Source organism: Pleurodeles waltl, chromosome 1_1, assembly GCF_031143425.1.
Source record: "Pleurodeles waltl isolate 20211129_DDA chromosome 1_1, aPleWal1.hap1.20221129, whole genome shotgun sequence".
Taxonomy (NCBI): Eukaryota; Metazoa; Chordata; class Amphibia; order Caudata; family Salamandridae; genus Pleurodeles; species Pleurodeles waltl.
The window spans coordinates 817,867,620-817,893,496 of NC_090436.1; the positions used below are offsets into that span (position 1 = coordinate 817,867,620).

General features: G+C 39.7%; 1 protein-coding gene across 1 annotated transcript in view; it reads right to left on the reverse strand.

Moving 5' to 3' along the window:
• DMRT1 (doublesex and mab-3 related transcription factor 1) overlaps positions 1-25,877 on the reverse strand; it is a 615,050-nt gene that overhangs the window by 35,076 nt on the left and 554,097 nt on the right. The gene's annotated exons all lie outside the window — the stretch shown is intronic.

Below are 25,877 nucleotides of genomic sequence, written 5' to 3' on the forward strand. Positions count from 1 at the left end.
AAGGGTGAGAAATCTTCTATGGTCACGTTTAGGCACTGGGTGACAAATGTAATTTTTCTGGCCTATGAACAGCCAAGGGACACTCTCCATGCCAATGTGCAATTATGCCCCACCAGGATTAGTTTTTAGATACCAGGGCTGTATCGCCTTGTCCCCATGTGGCTTTCTGGGCGTAATCTTCTTGGTCCTCATGTGGGCCGTACCCGTAATCTTATTTAACCATTACAAGCACCTGAGTGTTGGCTCTAGCGCTACTTTTTGGGTCCACAATTATAGCCTCTGTGGCTGAATTATTCTTTTTTTTCTTATGCCTCTGTGTATTAAAACGATTCACATGTGCAACATCATTTCTGGGTGTCTAGGTCTTGGATTAACGTTTGACACAGCTCGAAATAGCAGAATATAAAAATCTGTGGAAACATGCCTAAATATCTACCGGAAAGTAAGCCAAACCTGAGGAAATAATGGTCATCAATCATGTTAAGTCTTAGACTAATGCTAAAACCAAGAAGAAACTATTTCAAACTGCACAAGCTGTATTTATTTCTTGAATGTTTAGAAAGCAAGCTGATTGTAATATGTAATGTCTCTGACATCCCTCGTGTTTATGTCTCTTAATAAATGTACACATGTAGATTAACCCATGTATACATTTACTACTATATCTAGGAGTAACTTTACTACTTTTTGCTATTCACCATTTCTGAGTGTAAAGTTACTCCGAGATGAAGACTTATATGTTGCTGCATGCCGGAGAAGCCATCTACATAAGATTTCACGAGGTTAAAGTTATTAATTGTAATTTTTCACATGTTGGCATAAGTCTTTTACAAAGGGACGGAGAACTCCCTTAGGTAAAGTACAGGGAAAATAATAAAGTGTAATAATTATTAAAGAAAATCTAAAATTACTTTGTTCTAAAATAAAAATGTAAATTAACTTTAAATTATTATTATTAACCTAGACCTAAAAAATGTAAATGTTATGGCAGATTTCTCATCAAATTAAATGTTTAATGTTATTACTTGTAACTTTTCACATGTAGGCAGAAGTCTTTGACAATGGGACGGAAAACTCCTTTGGGTAAAGTACAGGGAAAATTAATAAAGTGTAATAAATATTAAAGAAAATATAAAAATATTTAGTTGTAAAATAAAAATGTAAATTAACTTTAAATTATTATTATTATTAACCTAGACCTAAAAAAAGTAAATGTTACGGCAGATTATTCATCAAATTAAATGTCTAATAAATAATTAAATATATAAAAGATATACATTTAAGCTACAAATATTATTTAAAATAATTTTTAAAAAATCCCACCCTCACTAGCATCTTAACATTTGTATATAATTGCGTTTTAACGAAAAGATGAATATTAACTTATTTAATATAAAAAAAAATTAAATCCAAAATCATCTTATTTATTTGATATTATTTTCTACGGCATGCCCCTGTCTCCAGTATAGGAGTATGCTGCAGTACTTGTGTGTGTCCATGTGTGGTATGCTGGAATTACTCCGAGGCTAGACTGGGATACAATTACTACTATTATAGGTCCTTTTTGTCTGGAGCAGATTTAGAAGTGCAGTTTGCGAGTAGCAATGGGCTTACTCTTTGTTGAAGGGTGCTTGCTTTTGCAGGTACCTCCCTAAAGCTCTCCTTGCCCCTCCCTGATCTCCTCCTATGTAGTAGAAAGTAGCCCACATTTTCCAGCTGCTCCTCCAGGTTCCGCCCACATTTACTAATTAAACGTACACCTAGGTGTGTCATTTACAACTATAAAGTGTCAGAGCCCTCTGCATAGAAAAGACACTGGAAATACAATAAAGGTGGAGGTCTTTACCACTAAGATTGTGAATAGCTTTATTTAGTAAGTGAGTAACCCTATTGAATAGGCCCTTGATGTTAAATTTTCCATTATTATCTCCCATCTTCAAACCGCAGATTTCTATGCAGCTTTTCTCTGCGCAGTTGCACACGTTTCCATAGTCCCCCTTTCCATGTTTAAACATACCAGTGCATAGGTGTGAGCTTCACTCAGGTACGGACAGAAAGACTGAGAGAAGTGAATTGAGTTGATTTCCTGCAAGGACTCATGAAGGGGTCCACTGCTCAACCAAGCCTGCAAAACAGCTCAGCTCCTATTAAATTTCATGGGTACCTCCATCTGTGTCGGTAGCACTGCTAATCTGTTTTAATAGCTACCACTGCACTGCATTCTTGACTCCAGTTATTTCTCCTTCCTTTCGGATGTTTATATTCACTTTCCTCTGCAGGGAATTCAGGCAGAGATAGAAAATTTGTGTTTAATGTCAGAAATTTTCCAAATAATCATAATCTGCAGGAAATTAAGAAATCTGAACGACTATATTTTGTTCATAACCATCGATTAGTTATGGGAAGGCTGAGTTGTGGGGACTGCAGTTACATGGAAACACAGGGCAAAAGTAGTATGAAAGGCTGGCAGAATTATGTGGCAAGATAATGGCAATTTATGTTTCACTTTAATATAGTTAAATGTAAATTATGTACCACATTTTGTAGCTTTCTTTATTAGTGAAGTTTGAGATTCATAAATATCGTTTTTGAGCATTTAAGTCAAGCTAAAGTAGGTCCACAGTGGCATCCACGCTCGTAACTACCAGATCCTTTTTCATGAAATCATCATACGATGGTTAGTTCTTGTGGAAATTGCCCTTAAGTCAGTGGAAAGTCAGCTACACGTGTTGTTCCACAGTCGTGGTTGAAAGATACTATCAGAAAAATAGTGTTGTCATAATGTTTCACGGGAGTTGTGACTGCAAATGTGGAGAACATCTACATCATCCACACTTTTTGGGTAGTCACAAACATCTGCAATGACTTGAACTTTACTTTTTTAACATGGTTTTTCATGGTAATAAGCTAAATAACATTAATATCAGTAAGACCTACAATGAGTGCCTAAAAATGCACAAACTCTTCAATGTGCACAATATACTATAATCCACTAATGATTTTCTTTTTTCCTCAGTAACTACAATCTAAAGCATACAATAGCCTTTATGAGTGACAAGATCTGATCTATATAAAACTTCAACAATAAAAAAATAACTCATACAGCAATTTCAATTGTTGTGACATAACAAATCTTTGCAAATTGCTGTGTTGTCATGATTGACATGGGTAGGCCTATACAAAACGTCATTAATAAAAAAATACATTTTTCCAGTTTACATGTAAGTTCCAAAAGTGCTCCCAGATTGCTTTAGAACAGGATGCACTTGCACAGATATCCAAGACCCAGGCCATTGGTGTGGAATCAATCTAATAAAATATCTACTTTTTCATGGGACAGGTTGCTTCTTAAATCTTCTTGTCCTGTAAAAAAATCTACTTGTCCTTTTGGTGCCATGTAGTGCAGCCATAAATTATGGCAGCCATCTCATTATGTAAGAACTCTGATAATAATAGCCTTTCTGATTTTGCCAGGGCTACTACTATAGTAGGGCTTGAATACTTGAAATTTCAATCCCTACTATAGCAACTTCCTTATTTTGCCACCTTTCAGCAGATCTACGTAATGGGGCTGGAGGAAGCAGTAAGCAATAGTTCCAGGGCTGAAATGTCTTTGAGTCTGTAAACCTACTAACTTGCATATTTTAAGGATTTTCACCAGCTCTTCTCTAATCTTATCCCATACTGAGAAAGGATGGAAATGTACTCAGACAACGGCAGAAGTAAAAGTTCTCCCAGGGTTGGGGAAAAGGTTGTTGAAGGGAAAGTGAACTTGTAAACGCTCAATAGATTTTCACATGGGCAAATCTACAGATGCTTATTTGCTCGTGCTAAAATAAAGTTCACAAATATTTTCCAGGAGTAACGATTTCCTGGTCTACTTCTGTAAGTTCTTGTGAATTAATGAAAGCCACTAGTTGAAAGACCTATACCATGAGTGCACTTTTGTGACTTTCTTTAAGAATTGGGTAAGTTCTTGTGAATTCATGAAAGCCACTAATTCAAAGACCTATACCATGGGTGCACTTTTGTGACTTTCTTTAAGAATTGGGTCCCTAATTAGGTCTGGTGTTAACAAAGACATTTTGTTTTTGTTAAGCTTCTATTTTTCTCTCTATCGGGCTGGTTTTACTGTGAGTGATCATACTCTTACTCTGCTCTTCCACAAGGAGCATATTGGCACACAAAGTAGTTTTGTTCAGTGCCAGGAACTACTATGTCAATCAGTGGCGTAACGAAACTGGAGAGGATCTCCCCTAGAGAGAACATGGAGAATCCCCACCCCCCTCCAGACTCACTCAAGGCAGGTTCTGTGCTGAGGGGGCACCAAGGAGGGGGCTGCAGTGGCCTTTGTGTATGCCACTGGTAGCACTGTGTGCTTTTTTAGACCAAAACCTTTTTATTCTTTTTGCCAGCGCTTACTTTTGGGGAACTGCCAGGCCATCACCATTATAACAGTGTTACAAAAGCCATGTCAAAACAAGACACACATTGACGAAACCAAAAGACTCACAAAAAATGTCAGATCGGTTGGCTTCGCCAGTGCTTGTTTATTTTTATGCTTCCCATAATCTTGTGGAAAATGGTTACACTGATTTTCCATTAGGAATATTTACTGGAAATACTAGCATGCATCAACACAATTTACTAAATGACGCTTCAAAGAAATAGCACCTAAAATTTCATAATAGCTAAACTTTTTTTTCCTACTTGTATTTTTTTCTGAACATTTTATTTTGAAAGCAAAGAATCATCATTCTTGCTTACAAGCTTCTGCAAACCTTTCCATCTAATCAGAGAGCCTTTTGGGAGCATCATACTTAGCCTCGTAATGTAAAACTTTTCAAACATGTATGCACCCTTTTTTTTTTTTTTAACTGGAACCACTGTCAGTAGTGCAGTGTGACCTTAAAATGTTTAATTACAGCGCTCACCCTAATAATGAAGGCTGTTCTTTAATGAACCATAAATACAAGTTCAAACAGCATTAACTTATGGACACACATATTACATCAAACTCAAACAGTTCCCTTCTTTGTAAACTGGCAGCCAAAGGGTTTGTGCTGCAGGGGGTTGGGTCTACTTTTCCCATGGGAAAAATAAACATGGAAACTTGTTGCCCTTGACCCCAAACAATATGTCCCGGGCATCGGTCGCTGGTAAATCCTCATCCCTGCCAGCCATTATTACCTGACAGAGTACTACTTTTCCAGATTCATAAGTTGATTCTTTTGCCCAACCTCATGGCCATTTGCATCAATAATTTATATATATTTTAAGCAAACCAACTAGTCATCACAGTTTTTTTGGGGAAGACTAATAATAATTGCATTTTCATCCACTTCCCTCACATATTATAAAAGCATGAGTCAAAGTACTATCTGGAGACTTACTGGTCCTTGGTTATTATCTTATTTCAGATTTGAAGTGTATTATTTTGCTGGTAGCCAATACTTCAAAAAAGACTTCTTTTGTTGAGTAAAAGTTAATATTTGATTGATAGCAACAAAGTTCATATTGAGAATATTTCACCAAAAGGATTCTGTCAATAACTCACCTGATTCTGCTGTCCTGTAAAGCAGAAAAGTGTAAAGACTGTGCAGTGGAATTGATATACCTGTAAATATCTGATGCTGACATCTTTGATATTTTCAAGAACATAAAAAGCGTTGGCCTATCTGTAGAATGATGTTGTGTTGATTAACAGTGGTTAAGACCTCATGTTAAGTTGCATATCTCCTTTTTACTTCCCCATTTTTTAATCTTATGTTTAAATTGTTTATGACTAAATCCAATATTGATCTCTATTTTCATTTTTGAAAAGGACAAGTTATTTATGCTTGTACCCTAAAAGAATGCAAAACATCCACTGTTTTATATTACCGTTTGCTCAAATAATAGACTTTTGATAAATACCTCTTTGTTTTAATTGAATCAGCATACTTAAAATCACTTTCACATCCTTCCAAGATTCTTTCCAAATTTATCTTAGCAAAGTTTGTAATATTATTAGTATTCAAGATCACTGGAACTTCTCTCTCTATTTTCTTCTATCCATAAACACCATCTTTCTCAGGTGCAAATCTGACAGCTGACCTAACACAAAACCAACATTGTAGTGATACAAACCAGGAAAAAACAATCTGCCCTCATGTTTGCCTCCTCTCAGAAAATGTGGCTGTGTTGCCCACTGTCCATAAGCGTACACCAAAAACATTATATATTTGTTTAATTTCCTGTGAAATGTACCCAACTTGATACAGGCTCTAGGTAGAGCACTCATTTTGACATTGATTTTCCTGCATAAGGTAAAATAAAAAATTCATTAAAATTTGGTTTTAACTATTTTTACTATTTCATGGAAATTAAACTATAAAATGTTTGCTAGGATCTGGGTGACTATATATGCCCAAATACCTTGTTCCCTGTACAGACCACTTCATTCCTCCATCTTGCGTAGCGGCTTGGAATAGCCTCTGTGTTGGCGTTTGAGATTAAGCTATCATTTCAAATAATTTTCACTACTTGCCCCATCAATGTCTCTGGATTTGACAGTTACAAAAGAATATTGTTTGTGTAAGCTGCAAAATTGAATAAGGTGAATTGAATTTCATATGGAGTGTCCTTACTAATATTTGATTGATACCTGATGATCATGTCTCAGTTGGTAAATTAAACTGCAAATGTGGAAATCCATAATTTTGGGGAATAAACAGCGGCCATTTAATCACATAACCCAATGGATGTTTTAGGCCAAGGGTGTCACGACTCTGTCGTCCCATTTCCAGGGGGCGCTGTAAGGGGACTGTCAGAAGCTTGGGAATCACCTTGAACACTTATCTAGAGTCCCTTGCTGACTCCTGTTTGTTTCTCTTTTGGCCATGGTATACTTGTGCAGTACTACAGTTGCTTCCTGGGACTGCAACTCCCATAATGTACAGCCTGGTAGTCAGGAAAACCTGGATTCTGTTTCCCATTGTTTTCTATGGGAGAAGTCTAGTTGCTCCTTTACCCGGGATCCTCTCCTCCAGGACTTGCAACTGTCTGAAATTACACACACCTGAGACCTTTCCTGTGCAGCCCAGCTTGGAACTGCTTATAAGCAGCTATTTCCTCAAGATCCCCGTCGTGCATTGGAGTTCGATTCCTTTGTGTTACAGACCCTTTGTCGGATGGTGTTCAAGTTCTGTTCCAGCTTGATCCTGTTTCTCTGCCCTGCTCCTGATTGTTCCAGCCAGAGTCTGCTCTCTATCTCTTAGCCTTGTACCTGTTTGTTTCTTCCAGAGCCTGCTCCCTGTTTCTCTGCCCTGCTCCTGCCTTGTTTCAGCCTGAACCTTCTCTCTGTTTCCCAGTCCTGTTTACTGCTAATTTCCTACTCCCTGTATTCCAGCCCTGTCCTTGCCTCTTCCAGCTAGAGCCTGCTCTCAGATTCCCAGTCCTGTCTCTGTTTGTCCCAGGCAGAAGTTTGTGCCCTGTTTTCAAGTCCTAGTCCCGCCTTTGCTTCAGCCTGAGCCTGTCCTAGTTCTTGCCTCTGCCTCTTAGTTTGTTCCTTTCTGTTTCTTCTTGGTTATTTGTGTCTGGTAAGTGTTCTATCAGTCTTCACCAGTGTATAAGTGTCCTCCTTTGTTCTGTGGTTATCTCCTGGTTTCCAGGAGGCAATTGCAGCCCCCATCCTTGTCTAGTGTTATACGTTGTCTTTCGTGCCTAACAGTGACAGTGTGCTATTGCTGTTTTCTCAGGAATCGCCACTGTGTTTCCAGCTGGACCCACAAGAGCGTGTCTTGTGTATGTAAGTACTTTCCTTGTCTGTGCTCTAGGGTCCAGAGACAGAATCACTTCTGCTGCCTCCTTTCTATGGGGCTGGCAGGGTGACTATCTGTAAGAACAAACTGCACAAAGGCATTGACATTCCCTATCACTGTGGGAGGTTCTGCGCCTTACTCTGTGTACAACCCCAGCGTGTTTGTCCATTAGTAATCTGTTACCTGTTTGTTCACACAAGGGTTGCTCTGCTTTTACTTTCCTGTGCCTGTTCATAGCTGTCCTTTCCGTGTATGCCTTTAGCTGCTCTTCTTCCCCAGTATACTACCTCTTTAGGATATGGGGTGACCTCAAGGGGTGTCCCAACCCGAGTCCGGATCAGACCCGCCCGAAACCGTGACAAAGGGATTGTTTAGGCATAGTAAGCAAAATGTCAGTCTATTAGATTCTAGCAGGCATTGGAAAATGCTGTCTACAAAGCAAAGTACCTCCTGGGAAGGCACAATGGTCAACAATATAAAGCAGTCAAGACTATCCAACCAGGAACAATCTAAAAATTGAATTACTCTACCACCTTAAAATGAAATAAAAAGCTAATGGAAACACTTCAAAAATATCACCTAACCATTATTACAAACTATTGTTGAATATCTGAAAGCTGCTGTATGGGTAGGAATGGTTCGGTTTGGAGAATGTCATAGAATCTATCAGGCAATAGTTTAAAAAGCAATGTCTTTTTTAGCTAGCCGCTGGAAGAAGTCAGGCTGCAAAGCCCTTGAAAAAATGATGCAACTCTCTCTCAGATGATAAATTAAAACCATGTACAACTCTTTTGTAAACTACAACTGCAATTATTGAATGGAAAATTATTTTATGAATTATGGGTTAATTCTTTCATCAAAACTTAATGTAGAATCCTGTGATCTAACTACCCTACTGGATGAAGTGAATTTGCAACTAGTTTAGTACGTGTAAGCAGTCCTCAAGAACGTATTTGGGGATCATCTTAAAAAAGCATGAAAACTCACACACTGGTCTAAATATACTTCCCGACCCCGTAAGCGGGAAAGTGTCAGAAAATGAGTACCCATTACTATGTACCCCAAACTAAAACCCCACACCATTCTAGTTTTTGGGAGAACAAGGATCCCCTCTAGGAATATGTTTTTCAACAAGATGCATAATCATTATTTTCAACTGCTTGGAGTGCTGTCAGGTCCAGGCTGAATTTTCCTCTGAAATGTCCTCTAGAAATGGGAGTTTTAGAAAATCCTAGCAGAAAGCAAAACAATGAGATTAGAATACCAAGATATATGTTCTCAAAAGAGGAAATCATATAAAAGAACCTCTACAGGATAAGGCTAACCTGTCACTGGTGATGCTAGAAGCACAGTGAATATAGGGGCGGAACATTTATTAATATTCTAGGAGAAATGGTATACATCCACATAAAAAGATATGAACTAGATTAATCCACAGAAATTACAAAGATTTCTCAGAGCTGTTTAACTGTAGACATACTGGGAAGAGAGAGGAAAGACAAGGGGGTAACTTTTAAGTGCCCACAATGCATATTTACAGAAAACTCCAGGATACTATGTTTACAGAGAATAAAGTGACCCTGCTTGAGGATAAGCGTAGGCTAGGATCAATTCTTGGTGGTCTACTAGATGGGTTTGCTGACCCAGCACAATTCTGACACCACATGCCAAGATATTCAATGTTATGCTAAGCCTGCTCTGACCCATCCTTGAGATTGCCTACATTTCTTTCCTAATCTCCTTATGCCATTATAGCACCCACAAGGGCACAATGCTCCTGGGTGCAACAGAATACCTTTTTTTTTCTTTTACATCTCAAGCTAACCTATTGCAAATGGTTCCTTCTATTATTTTAGGGTGTTAAGAGGTTGACGAAAATTAGTAGTAAGGGATCTACTGTCTAGGCTTGTCTAGAGGGAGTGTAATATATACAGACATCAAATATACCACAGACCTGTCATCCTCGATTTCGTGTAGCAGGCTAAAACTCTCTGGTATCTCAGCATTGGCTTTAGTAGTTGTTATTGGATAACAGACATCAAATTGTTGGCTAAAAGTTGGGGATATCAGGAGAAGAAGCGGGTTTTAAACCTCTTCATGAAAGTGGTGATATACTGTTACCTTCCAGGATCAGTGGAAATCGATTCTGTTTTATTCCAAGACCAAGGGAGAGTATAGTAGTTCTGTCAGTCTTTCTGACTGATTGTTTCCCCCAGGAATCTCAGTTCCTTGTGAGCTAGGATAGGGATCCTCAGATATCCCGACAGAGGTTTCTGTGTCCCTTATCACTCATCTGACTATAAAATGGCCACAAGCACAGCTCTTACTGAAGCCTCAAACAACCTGGGGAAAGTTAATCTCCCTGCTGTGCATACAGAGTAAAATGAAAAAAAGAAAGTCAGGTCAGCTCAGCATGGTAAACTTCATGATAACATAACATTAAATAAAATATAACAATGCTGCATATCCTTAATCCAGTAATGGCATCACATAAATCAAACACTTTTCAATACTTTTCCAATGACAGAGGCATGATAACAGGTTATAGTAACACTTCTTAAGAACGCAATAAGCAAGGGACCCTAATCTGCAAAGCTTTGACACAGAAATGGAAAGCAATGACTTTACCATGGAAAGCCTCACCAATGGATGACAGAATATGCATTCTCAATGTAAAAAATGAGGAGTATTTAAAAAAAGCTGAGCCACCAATTTGTTGCAACGAATAACGAGACAGCTCATTGATGACATCAGAAAAGTTGTTATAGGCAACAAAGTACCAAAGAAAACAAGTTAAAAAAAGAAAAGAAACCCCGAAGTAGAGAGAGAGACTGCTCCGAGCCTTAGCATTACACTAGGCATGATTCAGTGCAATCAAGAACCGGTTCTACCAGCGAATTGCTGGCCTTGCCACTAGCAATATTTAAAGGGATGGGGATTATCTGAGGTGCCTACAATGTAGTAAGGGATTACGTGATGTCAAGTTGCTTTCCTTTTTGGCACTCCGAACAATGGATGAAAGGTGAAGGTATGAATGGGCATCTTTATTCCACCTGGTGCTCTCTCCTGGATTAGCTCTTGCAGCTCCAGTTTTCTGGTCTACAAGATAATCAAAAAGGTTGCCTACAAAATGTATGCAATTAGACATCAGGTTCTGCGTGAAATGTCCTTTTGTTAGAGGATACTTCCTTGCTACTGATCCTCTAAAGAAATCCATTTTGAGGAAGTATGAGCAGAAGCAGGGAGTGTAAGAGTGTATTTGTTAAGCAGCACTGAAAAACACAAGAAGACAGCTGTGGTTTTGAATGCATTTTGATATCCAAAGCTGACAGTCTCATAATGTATTGAAAGCCAACACCAATAAACTATTCTCAGAATGACAGCCTACTCATGTCTCGACGAACAATGACACCAGTTTAAGAACCTTTCAAGGGAGTGACAGTGCTGATAAGAATATATGATGTTACCACACATGCTTTTACCATGCGAATAGTACCATGTGTTGACCTCTAAAACATGTGAAAATACATTGTGGACCTTTACCGCCAATTTTTGTGGTCTTATACACACATACACACACACACACACACACACACACACACATTTTATATATATGTGTATGTGTGTTTTAGGAGGCTGGCTCAGTGTATGGTGTACACCTATGGTGTGGCACCCTATACTGAATCCAGGAAACCCTTAGTGATAGTGTTTTGGTGGCTAGATAACCAAAGTGCTCTAGGGGTGGCTATGTAGAGCATCTGAGGCTTATCAAGGAGGAGTGTAAATCATTTACAATACAAAAGCAGTCAGTCAGTGATTGTCACAGAGGAAAGAACCACACTAGGTGTTGCAATAAAGTATTCTTTATTACAACACTACTACTATACTAACATTGGTATATCTCTACTTGGAGATATCTACTCACACAATATACTACAAGCAGAAAAAGCATAGAAATACATAGGACCCTATTGGGGGAACATATACTAAGAAAGTGGTATAAGAATGGAGGAACCCAACCAATGTAAGTGTGTTAGAATTCCAAGGGCTGAGGGAGTAAAGAATTACCAGAGGTAAGTATCAGAATCACACAGGCGCTCGGGTGTATTTATTGAGCCAGTTGTCCCGTAGGCTAACACAGGATCGTTGGGGTTGGAAATTGTGAATTCAGAACCCTTCCCAGAGGACCCCGAGAATACCAGTTGTCACGAAGAAGGTTGGATAGTACCCCCACCAGTGGATACCCAGAAGATTGGAGTACCTACACTAGGGAGCCCAGGTGCACAGGGGTAAAGTGACGTTGGAAACTCTTATTGGATTCAATGGGAGCCCCAGTTGTTCAGCTACTGCTGCAACCCGTGGACCAGCCTTATATCTAAAGTGGACGGCGCATGCACTCTTTGATGCAGGTTGCCAACTCTTTGATGCAGGTTGCCAATTGTGAGGTGTAAAAGTTTACCAAGCAACCAAATTTAGAGGAGTGAGCACAGATACTGGGGTCCTGGTTAGCAGGATCCCAGTGCACTACAGTCCCAACACACTGACACCATGCAAACTACTATTTTTTTAATACCATGAAAATTATGTTATTTGAAAAAAATACTTACCTGCGTGGTAAAGTTCTGCATAGTAAACATACAAAAACTGTGTGGTACTTACTCGTGTAAAAAAGGCATGTGTGGTAATGGATTTGTGTAAAGGCTGATTCCCTGCTGATAAATATAATCTGCTGTCCTGTGTCCACATGGCTGAATCACCAACCAATCATTACAGAACACCAACTCATCCTCAAGTAACAACCCCATCAGCAAAAGTTCTTAGATATCGTCTATGCACAGTGCTGCGAAAAGAGCTACCAAATCTTAATAATAAAGTTTAACTACATGGTGGAGCTTGGCAGACAGCATGTCTGCTGAAGGTATAATCAGAGGGGATAGCTACTGAAGAGCCACGAGTTCTTCTCCCTGACCCCCACAGATACCTTCTCAAAGACAACCTATGCTAGACACAGAAAAAGCATACATACATGCCACATACAAGGAAAGCATGCACAGGAAAACTGGAAGCGCATGGCGGTTTGATGTACTGTATCTTTTACTGCATAGACTATAAGCCTTGTCCCCGCTCCCTCTCGACCCCACATACTTTATTCTCTTAATTACACCCCTTCTTTTTTTAATTTCTGTGGCTTCCCCATCCATTGATGTTTTCCACTCTGTGGGACCTACTGTTCGAATTTGTTAGATGCTAAAATTAACAAGTACAGCATGTTTTGAGGACAGTGGTATTGTTACGCCATGCGGTTGGGGCCTAATAGGATCTGTTTCTGTTAATCTCTTACAGTTTATATATGCTGCTTTATTGAAAATGCTTCTATGTATCTATGCAAATTACCTTAATATGTTGCTGTTCTGCAATTTTAGTTTACTGGAAATAAAGAAATGTCAAACAATAGCGAGTGAGAAGGCATCTCTGTCATCTACATCCCTGCTGCTTCTAAGAAGTAATGCTTCTACCACAGACTGATTTCTCTTAGCCAATTGATTTAAACAAATTCAAATACTGACTGCTGTATTCCATTAGGGATATGAATAATCATGATCAAATCATTAGCTCTGGTCACTGAGGGATTCAATTCATCAACATACGAGACAACAAGGCTTATTAAAATCTTAATTCGTGTCTGTTCTACCTCATTTTCTCACTTCCCAGAGAAGTGAAGGAAGAGATGGAGCTGAATAAACAGACACATTTGGAATTTTTTTTACGGAAAACTGCATTTATCAGCTCTCTGAAAGATTGGGGAGGGGGTGATGGTGAATCTGCAGGGAAATAAGAGTTTAAGCCAGGGAAAACTTTAATAAAGGTAACTACGTTGTTCTAAGACACTCTTTCAGCAGTTTTCCCATCTTCTGCAAGATTCCTGAACGAGAAACTCCCATGGCAGACAGGTCTGGGCGCAGAGTAAAAAGAAAAGCAAAGGTTTGGCTAAGAAACCTACCAAAACCAACCCCATTTTGAATACCCACGGCTATCAGGCAATGCTTGGTAAACAAATTGATGGAAACCCAAGTAGAAATTTGCCAGGTATGTTAAACAACTACATCTCTGAGGATGGCAGAATGGCAGCTATTTGCCCAGAGTAATCGACAGAGATGCCTACGGGTGATCATTCTTGATCATCTTGTAGTAAAGTCTTATACAACGCATGATATACCCGCGAATTATGCACTTGTAAACTGCCTTGTTCTTTTTATGGCAAAATCTACAGGCAGCCGGTCATCAGAATGGTGTTTTGAAATCCTGAATGGAATAGGTTGTTCTAATGGTGTAAACATGCTTCTTGCTTGAAAGAATGAGGAGTAGAAAAATGATCGGAATTTGGTACTCTGACCAGGGAACAAAGAATAAAAAAGGAAAAAAATATATATGTTTGGTGCCGGACAACAAACTGATAATGCTGCACACTGTCAAGGAGGCATGCAGTATAAACCTATTAGAAACTTTCCTGTACTTGCAGCTGACGGATGCCATGGAGAAGAATCTTACAATATCGCTTGGAGTCATAATACTGCCTACCCCTTAATCACTAATCTGAATTGTGACCGTTTGATCATGTCTTTAACATTTTATCACATCTTTATTGCACCGTCAACTGGACATTCTGGAGTACATCTGCCAGTGAATGAGGAAAGAAAACACACATGGGTGCAGCATTAATGGAGGACCAATGGGCTTACTGTCATGCCCAAACCAAGGAGGTGTAATATCAATTACTGATTTGCAACAATTGCAGTAATGGCCTTCCTAGGTTAGGTTCATGATGTACTAGTACGCTTCATAAATTAATGTTAATTGCATTTTATATTAGCAAAGAAACATGGAGCGAAATGATTGATGTATGGATAAGTTATATGATATATTACAACCATGACTCAGGTCTCTGCTCCTGCCATGCCTATGGATATTCTAGCCCCACCATAGTCCCTTGCGTTTAACATATCCACCAGCACGATGTAGAACAGGCTTTGTCAAATAGTAGCTTATGTGCCACTGGTAGCTCTCCAGATACCTGTATGTAGCTCTCCTGTGTGGCAGCTCAGCCTACCAAATTAGAAGCTTTTTTTTGGTTCAATTAATATATGTATACCAAAACAAAAAAGTGTACACTTGAGACAAAAATGTATGAGTTCTCAGAATTCATACCTGAAGTTTGGAGAAAAAAGGGTGAATTTCCAAAATACATTTAAAACTGATATTTGAGTGATTAATTATGCGGCATTGGTGAGATGTATTATTAATATTTTAACCTTGGTGCCCAGAGCACAGTAGATACGGCTGTTATGTTTTACTCATATAGAGATATTTCACACTGGCAGAAGCTTTTTTACATTACAGTTGGCAACTATGCCATATGAACTAAGGCGATCACGGCTTGTATCTTGCGTATGGTGGCTGCTAACGTGATCATGTCTGATGTGGTCACTATTACAACACTAATAATATTAGTAGCTATTAGTTGGATGATTTTCTTTCAACATAAGTAGCTCCTATCACAGAAAAGGTTGGAGACCCGTGATGTAGAGGAAGAGATCCAAAGCCGACAGATTTTCTTTTTGGGGGAGGAGGGGTTGACAAGTAAAGTATTGTTGTTGTTGCCAAACTCTGAGATTCCCAACAAGACTTGCTGGTGATGATCCATACTTTACAGGGAGTGCAGAATTATTAGGCAAGTTGTATTTTTGAGGATTAATTTTATTATTGAACAACAACCATGTTCTCAATGAACCCAAAAAACTCATTAATATCAAAGCTGAATATATTTGGAAGTAGTTTTTAGTTTGTTTTTAGTTTTAGCTATGTTAGGGGGATATCTGTGTGTGCAGGTGACTATTACTGTGCATAATTATTAGGCAACTTAACAAAACAAAATATATACCCATTTCAATTATTTATTATTACCAGTGAAACCAATATAACATCTCAACATTCACAAATATACATTTCTGACATTCAAAAACAAAACAAAAACAAATCAGTGACTAATATAGCCACCTGTCTTTGCAAGGACACTCAAAAGCCTGCCATCCATGGATTCTGTCAGTGTTTTGATCTGTTCACCATCAACATTGCGTGCAGCAGCAACCACAGCCTCCCAGACACTGTTCAGAGAGGTGTACTGTTTTCCCTCCTTGTAAATCTCACATTTGATGATGGACCACAGGTTCTCAATGGGGTTCAGATCAGGTGAACAAGGAGGCCATGTCATTAGATTTCCTTCTTTTATACCCTTTCTTGCCAGCCACGCTGTGGAGTACTTGGACGCGTGTGATGGAGCATTGTCCTGCATGAAAATCATGTTTTTCTTGAAGGATGCAGACTTCTTCCTGTACCACTGCTTGAAGAAGGTGTCTTCCAGGAACTGGCAGTAGGACTGGGAGTTGAGCTTGACTCCATCCTCAACCCGAAAAGGCCCCACAAGCTCATCTTTGATGATACCAGCCCAAACCAGTACTCCACCTCCACCTTGCTGGCGTCTGAGTCGGACTGGAGCTCTCTGCCCTTTACCAATCCAGCCACGGGCCCATCCATCTGGCCCATCAAGACTCACTCTCATTTCATCAGTCCATAAAACCTTAGAAAAATCAGTCTTGAGATATTTCTTGGCCCAGTCTTGACGTTTCAGCTTGTGTGTCTTGTTCAGTGGTGGTCGTCTTTCAGCCTTTCTTACCTTGGCCATGTCTCTGAGTATTGCACACCTTGTGCTTTTGGGCACTCCAGTGATGTTGCAGCTGTGAAATATGGCCAAACTGGTGGCAAGTGGCATCGTGGCAGCTGCACGCTTGACTTTTCTCAGTTCATGGGCAGTTATTTTTTCCACACGCTTCTTGCGACCCTGTTGACTATTTTGAATGAAACGCTTGATTGTTCGATGATCACGCTTCAGAAGCTTTGCAATTTTAAGAGTGCTGCATCCCTCTGCAAGATATCTCACTATTTTTGACTTTTCTGAGCCTGTCAAGTCCTTCTTTTGACCCATTTTGCCAAAGGAAAGGAAGTTGCCTAATAATTATGCACACCTGATATAGGGTGTTGATGTCATTAGACCACACCCCTTCTCATTACAGAGATGCACATCACCTAATATGCTTAATTGGTAGTAGGCTTTCGAGCCTATACAGCTTGGAGTAAGACAACATGCATAAAGAGGATGATGTGGTCAAAATACTCATTTGCCTAATAATTCTGCACTCCCTGTATAGGAAATGCCTTTTGAGGAAAATCATGTAGTTGACCTACAAGAATACTGTTAGCAATTGTTATGTATACTCTTAGCACAGTTGTCTGGCAGAGCTGTACTGTAAAATGTAACCCATAGTTAACTGTCTTGTAATTGGTTTTATTGTCTGACTTAACGTATTCATTTTATTATTACATTAAAATAATACATCTAAACACTTCAACTGGAGGAATATTATGGTTAAGATTTAAAACCAAATATATAAAACTTTTGTAATTCGCTAGTTATGGTGAGCTAGGCAACAGAAACTCCCCAATGCACTGCTTATAGCTCACACATTATGGTACAGATGTCAACACAAATGCCATCATCGAGGAAATCACTATTGACATTGCCTATCAGTAATTCATACCTAATTTTCAACATGTGGATACTTTGCATAGCGTTCCAAAAAACAGGTGTTTGCCAGGAAGGTTATTTATAGGAAGCGTATCAGTTCCGTTACAATAGACTTACCATTGATAAGGTCTGCGCATGGAGAAATTCATGATTTATTTACAAACACACAAAAACACATATACATTATCGACTCCTGCCTAACTCACATATAACAAAGAAAGAGTTGACAAGCCTAAGAACAGCACATGGTGGTCCAAGACGAAAAAGAGTCTCAGAGCAGGTTTGCTAACACAAACAAATTCCTTCAACGTTTCCTTATGGTAAAGGACTTCTGTTCAACCAGGTGGAAGCTAGGAATTCTGCCTGGCCTAATCTGAGAAACATGAGGGTTCTTCTTTATTTTTCTAATTATTTTTATATAGTGCTATACAATATGACCAAATTAGATAGGCACGCTAAAACTTAATACTGAGGCTCTCAACACCTCTGTAAGGGAGCAGTGACCTTTTTGCACCAGCAAACATATTTGCTACCCCTCTGTGTGGCTTGGGAGCTTAGTATCTTAGCCAATTACGGACATCAAATAACTGAGCCATGGTCAGAATTAGCACCATAACATAGTTTTCAACATATTGCCCGACATCAATATTGGAAGAAAATCTACATCTAACAGGATGGTCATTTTGTAAACAATATTTAGGACACGATATTTAGTTCAGGCAATATTTCTGATAACCATATCCTGAGATCTGACATATACCACAGAGCCATGCAACGAAATATATATTAGTTTGCCTCCTTTTTCCCTTGTTCATCTCTACGTTATAGAAATAATTTAGCCATTCTTGTAACAGTAAACAGATGTATCTCTGAAAGGTTAGGGACATTTCTTTCCAATATCTGTTTATTTAGGGGTATGTCTTTATTGAGGGGCATCAGCATACTGACGCCTCATCAAAGCAGCTTTCCATACATTTTTTTTCCAGTTAAAGAGTTTAGCTACAATCCTATGCAAGCTGCTTGAGGTGAAATACTGTTGTTGTCATAGATTTGGAAGTACCAGAATCATTTCTGCCTTCTATAGTAAGTGTTAGAGAAGCAGTCGTTCAATACTGCAAGCAGGGAATTTTTTGCGAATGTCCTCTAGATCTTTCTTACAGTTTTTGGTAAAGCAGTAGTATAAGGCACCTCTTTCTGTAAGTATGCTAAAGACCAGTCTAGCACCATGGTGACTAGAAAGACCAGCTAAAATAGGCGATGGCGGGCAAAAACAAATTTGGTGATATTTCACCTAATGAAATGGAGATAGTTGATACTGAATATAAAGGACAACAGACCACTGCCAGCAAAAGTGTAATTGATTGAATATATGCCCACTGAATCTGATGTCTTCCTCGTGGCATTCTATGACACATTATTAGGAGTGGTTATCAGCAGAAGAATACCAAGAAGTGTTTCCATATGACACCCGATGTAGACTAATAAATGAACCATGTTTTCCCTGATTTTGTAAAAAAAAAAAAAAAATAGGGATCTTACATTTCATTAAATGCCAACATCGAGCTTAACATCTTAAAATGAAAGAGCAGTAGCTGGTGAGTGAGGAAGCTCTGAATGCCTCGATTGCTTGTAACATTCTCTTACTGTAGTCCTGTAGGACAGCTGTAAATCGGACACTCTAGGTTTCTCAATGGAGGTGAAAAGGCACAACCACCAGGATCCTCTTCGATCTTCCTTTGATCATCATATATATTTAGTGATAGCACCCTTTAAGTGTATTTGAAAGCATGGGGGCTGGCAACATAGTAAGGATCTAGTAAGACAGAAGAATCATTGTCATGTTGACCAAATCGATTCTACCAAAAAGTGATAGGCAAAAATTAGGCAATTTTTCCCAATCTCGTATTAGTGTTCTGCATAAAATGTTGAAATTTTATGCATCAAACATTATTGACTAGATCGACCGAAAGTGTGACACAAAGATAACCGGCCTTGGGGAGACGTTGTACAATGCATTTGTTTCAAAGGTTGACAGCTAAGTTTACAGTCTTGCTGATGTTCATTTTGTTCTGGAATGCCATGAATATAGCAAAAGCGTTTATGATACTAGTTGAACATTGCTAGATCTCTGTCATAAACATCATAAAGTTGTTGGGAAATGCAGCAAAAGGATCAGAAGCTTGTATCACGCATTTCCAAGAGATCCTTAGGGGCAACTGAAAGGTTTCTAGAGAGACTGCCAATAAAGAGGAAAACGGTGGATATCCAGATGCAGCACGTTACTGAATATCAAATATGGCCGCTTGTGATTCAGGACGTCAGTGGCCATTGGTTGAATGTAAAATCTTTCGCTATTGCTCTTCATCTGAAGTAATATTATGGTTACGATTCAAAACCAAACATATATGCGGTACAGCTATTAGTACATTGTGGGACAGGGCATATCGCTTGTGTACATTTCACTTATGTGCACTCCAGTGTTTTTTTATGTATTATCCACCCGCAAGCGAGCATGTTACCTTGTTATTTCAGCGGCCGGGCACAGCAAATTCCTGTGCCTTAATTACCGGCAATGACATCTTGACGGGGTCTGCCACATTGGTGTATTGCGACTCTCATAATATAGCCCAAGTTTGCATACGAATGGTTTTTGTACGGCAAACATGGGCATGTTACCTTGTCTTTAATCAAGACATTAGGGGCTTGAGATGGTGCCTTTCTAACGGGGTTAATACCTTGGCGGGAGCTGTCTTACTGCTGAGTCAGTATTAACTACTGCAATCAGCACAGGTCACTGCAGTAAATTACGGTAGCAAGCAGGCGGGAGCTGTCCTATTGGAACGTCTGTCTCACACGGCATTTTGCTGAGGGTGATGTCATCATGGTACCAAATTTACTAAGAACATTTTGCTGGCAAGGGCTGTCAAAGTGGACAAGATTAACAAATGTATTATCATTAACAAGAAATGGATATATATTTGTGAAAACTAGAGACATATATCACAGAAAGTGAAAGTAGACTGCTCTTAATAATGATTTAGAAACACTTTTAGCTAACAATTACTAAAAACCATGACAGTCGGACATGTGTTAACTCATTAGGCCATAATGTTTTGCAGATATAAACTAATAGATGGCAATCTATAGCCCATACATGATATTGAAAAACATTTAATTAATCTTGATAATTACCATTACAGATGAGTCGCTAAGATCCAAGCATCCCCCAGGGGCCTGCGCACCTGAATTAGGAGGGTAAAAATCACTCGAATGGGGATGCTCCACCTTTGTCCAAGCATGAATATGTGTTCTCTTTACTCCACGTTGTGCATGAGTATGGCTTGTTGTTATTCACGCATTTTCAACCTTTTCTAGGGTGAAAGATGTCTGCATGAACATTTGTCTATATTCCAACTTAATATAATTGTTTTATTGTGTTCCAGGTCCCTGCATTCGGAAGCAAATGTCTCCAGTGTAAGACTTCAATGCTTTCATATGTAATAGGAGAGTAATTCTTACTCTTGTAGTGAGGGCTAAGCACGTTAATAGGTCCGGAAGAATCACCAACAGATCTTCTTGACTACTTTATGGTGAGAAACTCATTCACCAGCAGCTCTCTAGTGTAGGGAATACTCACACACAGTTTTCCGACACCTACACTTCTAACTAGAGTAGTAGGCACACTTTTACTTTCTGCAAGGAAGGCAGATCGTTATCCTCTTTTTCTTCCCAATCTCTGTTTTTAATTTTGACATAGGTGCTAGGTTGTATTAAAAATAGTTGTTTAGAGCACCTGTAGCCAATTGTAACGTTTTTTTGTTCTAGCCCCTTTTACTTCCACTCATCACCTGCATTTTACTAAGAAGACCTCCGATAAAGAGCCCTCCTGTAGGGCCTGTCCGGCATTTCAGCCCAGCCTGACGAGGAGCATGGCCCGATGATGAAGCATGTCACCTAATGTTGAGTGAGGGCTATTGTTCCGGCTAGGCTGATGCTTGTGGGACCTGTAAGACCCCGACCCAACTAGGTTGCAAAGAGTCTTTTGTTCTTTGGAACAGTGCACCTCAGTTTAAACCATATGTTTGTGTAGGGAGATTGATGCACTGGACCACTTAACTCTCCATGATCCATAGCCCCTTAGGTTTTAGTGCAGAAATATCAACCTACAAAAGTATCACAGTAAGAATAAAGACTATTATTATAATTATTATAAGACGATTATTGTGAATTATAGGTAAGAACAAATTTATTGTTCTTAACTTAACATATTTGTATCTTGAAAGGCCACTCTGTGCACATGTTAAGTTTTGTATTCAAAACAACAGATCTGCCAACAAGCAGCTAACGTTGTTTGCAGCTAAGACTTATAAATGACTGCCAGGTTTTGGACCAACACTGAACATGTGGGGGAATAGAGAGGAATGGGTGTCCATGTTGCGGCGCGAGCCGAACATTCGGCTCGGGACGCAGCCACGATCCACGGCGGCAGGACGTGCCACACCCCTGCAATTCTAGATTTTCTTGGAGGCCCCAAATTGGGCTTGGGGCCTCGACAAGTTACGGGCACGGTGCACCCCTGCTAGTTCTTTCCTCCCTCCACACAACTCACCCCCACATACTTTATGCTTCTTTTTTCTTTTTTTCTGCTTTCCTTGTTTCTCCCTGTATTTATGCCCTTCTTTAGTTGCCATGATCCTTCCTTCTTCCCAGCATGCCTTCCTTTTCTCTGCATGCCTATGGAACCTTTTTTAACATGGTGAATTTTCTATAAGTTTCTATGCTATATTCCCAACCCAATATGGTGTCTTTTACTTCCTGTTGGTCACTTCCTGTTCTTTGGGTATATAAGGTGTGTGATTCCTGCTCTCTTTGCGCTGCAACACTTCCTTTGGGTTGTGATCTTCGCTCCTGTTTCTTCTGCAGCAGTTATATATTTTTCTTAGCCTGTTCCAGCTTTTTTCATTGTCATTTTGTTCAGATTTACTTTTTACTTTTTGTTTTTGTTCCAGGAGTTCCTGCTTTGAGGTTTTTCCCCTTTTGTTTTTTTTTTTTCCTCTGGGACTCCTTCTGGAGAGCACGGACTGCCTTTGGTGTTCCCTCCGTCAGCAGCACCATGGCTACCAGAAAGGATCACCCCTACTTGGGTCAAGGCAGAACCTATAGGAACCAAGACCTCGCTGCATTTCCAGTGGGCCACAGACATAGACAACGAGTAGTTCGTGACAGTCCATGGCATGTGACTATTCAACACAGAAACAGAAGAGTCCCTTGAATGTTTTAAAGCAACCTCCCTTTTCGATCAGAACCGTTTCAGGCCCATCTGTTCTTCAATATGGATGAGACACTCTCTGATAATCTGAATAATTAGTAGATCCCAAGATATCCTAATATCTTGGTACAATTAGTATAACAAGTGATGGCTAATTCTATGGCCTCTGCGGATGGTTGCAAGGTATCATGTAGGCTCTGAAATGACAAGTGACACGGCCGATGCCACATGGGTATAATGAGCGCTTCAGAGAAAAAGAGGACAGATTATCACCTGCTAAATGGGGTTTTGTTAGAATAACATGACCAGCTGTAGTGCACTAATTTGGGAAAATGTCGTCAGTCGACTAAGGAGAAATTAGTGGTCCAATGAATCAAAGGCCACTGAAAGGTCAAGGAAGAGCAGGACACATTTCTGGTCCGGATGCCTGGCAGAGAGCATTTATTTATACTCAGCTCAAGTAATTTCATTAGCTCCTGTTGTCAGAAACTCAACTAACAATTGGTGACAGACCTACAGATTTTTAGTATGTGAAAAGAGAACTGTAAGATAAATGTATTTTTCAAAAATCTTTGCAACGGACAGTGGGTCGCAGATTGTGCCCAATAACACTTAATGCTTGAGGGTTATTCCTTTAGGTACAGAGTTATGATTTGAATGTTGAATTCCAGAGATTCACCCCTGCAACCCTGGCGACTTTTGTGATGAGCACCGTCATGGGAGGTTGCATATCTTAACCCTTTAACTGATGCTCCCCTCTACCCCTGTGCCGAGCACTTTTCTAACTACTTGGTGTAGTTCACCTTAGGGCTCCATAACTTTGTTTCTACAAAAGGTATCCACGCCAAATTTGTGTCCTTTTTTCCAACATACTGGAGATTCTAAAAGAGCCCAGGGTTTGTGGATTCCCCTGGAGGGGACGATGAAAAAAGGCAAAAAATACTTACATTTTGAGCATTTGGGAAAAAATAGGAAAAAGTGAACCGGCAAAACCGGTCCTGGGTTGATGGTGTTCTGGTTCAGGGAGGACCTGGCCTGGCAGTTCAAGCTGAACTGCTGCATCATGGCCTATCCAACTGGAGTATTTTCTACCAGCAAGTCAGTAAGCATTACCTAGCATGTTTTAAAGGCCCCGTTTGTATTGTACGCTAAGGCTACGTAATGGACCACAGGGGAAATGTCTCCAGCAACCTTGTGTGCCTTTGGCAATGTGATTGTTCCTCATGCATCTTTGCTTCTTTGTGGAGATGTTCTTGTGCTCCTTCACATCAAGAACGCACCACCTGAATCGGAGGTAAACGCATTGGGGGCCCTTTGGAAAGTTGTCCATCATCCTGGCAAAAAAGTGTTCTGGATAAAAGTTTCTGCTTTGTTCCCCAAAAAATAGCACCAACAAACGGCTTGATGTGGTAAAATCACCCTCTTCCCAGCTTTTAGGAACATGCACAGCTGAATAAAAAAAACGACTATTTTTAACTCAGTTTTGGCATTTTTTAAAGCGGGAGCCCATTTTTCCTATTTTTTGTTTCTCAACCTACTTCCAGTTTGTCCTGGAAACCAGTGTGAAACTTATGGGTGTTCCAATAAAGCTATAGATTTCTGAAAAGTAGACGAAATTCTGAATTCAGCAAGGGGCCATATGTGTAGATCCCTCAAGGTTTTCCCAAACAAACTAACTGTTGAAGAAAGGAAATACTGAAAATGAGTAGGAAAAACGGACATTTGAAACTACATTTTCATCAGTAACTTTTTGTCAAAATGGCCAGTCTGCTAGACCCTTTTGGTTGTGGGGATATATAGGATTTGCAGGCTCTACAAGAACCAAGGTACCTAGAGCCAACAACTGAGCTGCACAATACAATGATTTCTGATTGTGTACCAAGCACAGGTCAACTCATATGAAATATGTAAACTGAAAGATGGTATCAAGGAAACCTATGAATCTCTGAAATGGGCAAAAGGTGAGGAGTTTAGGGGGAGTGGTTATTTGTACATCTCTGAATCTGTGTGCCCATTCTAGCATATGATTTAACAGGTATTTCACAAAATGTTTTCTTTTTTTACACACTGGCTTACATTTGGGAGGCATAAATCCAATGAAATCCTATTGATAATAACAAATGCTCTACTATTCTATGCCCCCACAAGTCGATTATGGAAAGTTCTGGAATCTGTAGGAAGCCACAACTTTCCTTCTACTCAGCATTGCCTTAAGTCTCCAGATAAAAACTGTACTTCACTTGTGTGGGAGGCCTGTACCGGCAACAGAAAAGGTCAAAAACATAACAAGGATACATTACATTTTTCCACTCAAAACTGACTCTTTTTTGGCAAAATGGGTGGCTGTGGATTTGGGTCCTAGTTCAGCCAGCACCTAGGAAAATCTCACAAACCTGTACTTTTATGAAAACTAGACACCTGGGGAATTCAGGGTAGGGTGATTTGTGTGGCTCTCACCAGGTTTTTCCACCCAGAATCCATGTTAAACCTTAAACTTTGACTACAAAACACATTTTCCTCACATTTCTCTGATGGAAAGTTCTGGAACCTGAGGAGAGTCACAGATTCCCTATCACCCAGCATTCCCCCAAGTCTCCTGATAAAAATGGTACCTCACTTATGTGGGTAGGCCTAGTGCCCACGACAGAAAATGGCCAAAAACACAAAATTGATAGATCACATTTTTTCACTGAAACTGACCCTTTTTCCTCAAAGTGGGTTTCTGTGGATTTTGGACCCTAACTCAGCCTGCACCTAGGGAAACCCTGCAAACCTGTACTTCTCTGAAATCTAGACACCTAGGGGAAGACTCACTGAAAGAAAAGGAAACCCTCTAATGCAAATCACCAGAGGGCCCTTTCCAATCCTTTCTAACCCTCCACAGTGTCAGCCGTGGCAACAGACGCACTGGGGAGGGAGTGTGGCCATCTGGTATTAGCTGATCACCGCACTTATGGAGTCAATCATTTTCAGACTGTAAACATTTATGGATGGAATAGAGGGCATTAAGTAGTTGATTATCTTAGCAATTCTCTCCCTAGAATTTTGATACTGTGCCAAAGATGGGTAAAACAGACACACCTGCTCAAAGGCCCAGTTCAGAGACACCCACCTAGGCAAGGTTACTCACAGCAGCATTTGTGGTGCTTAAGGGAGTGTTGTGATG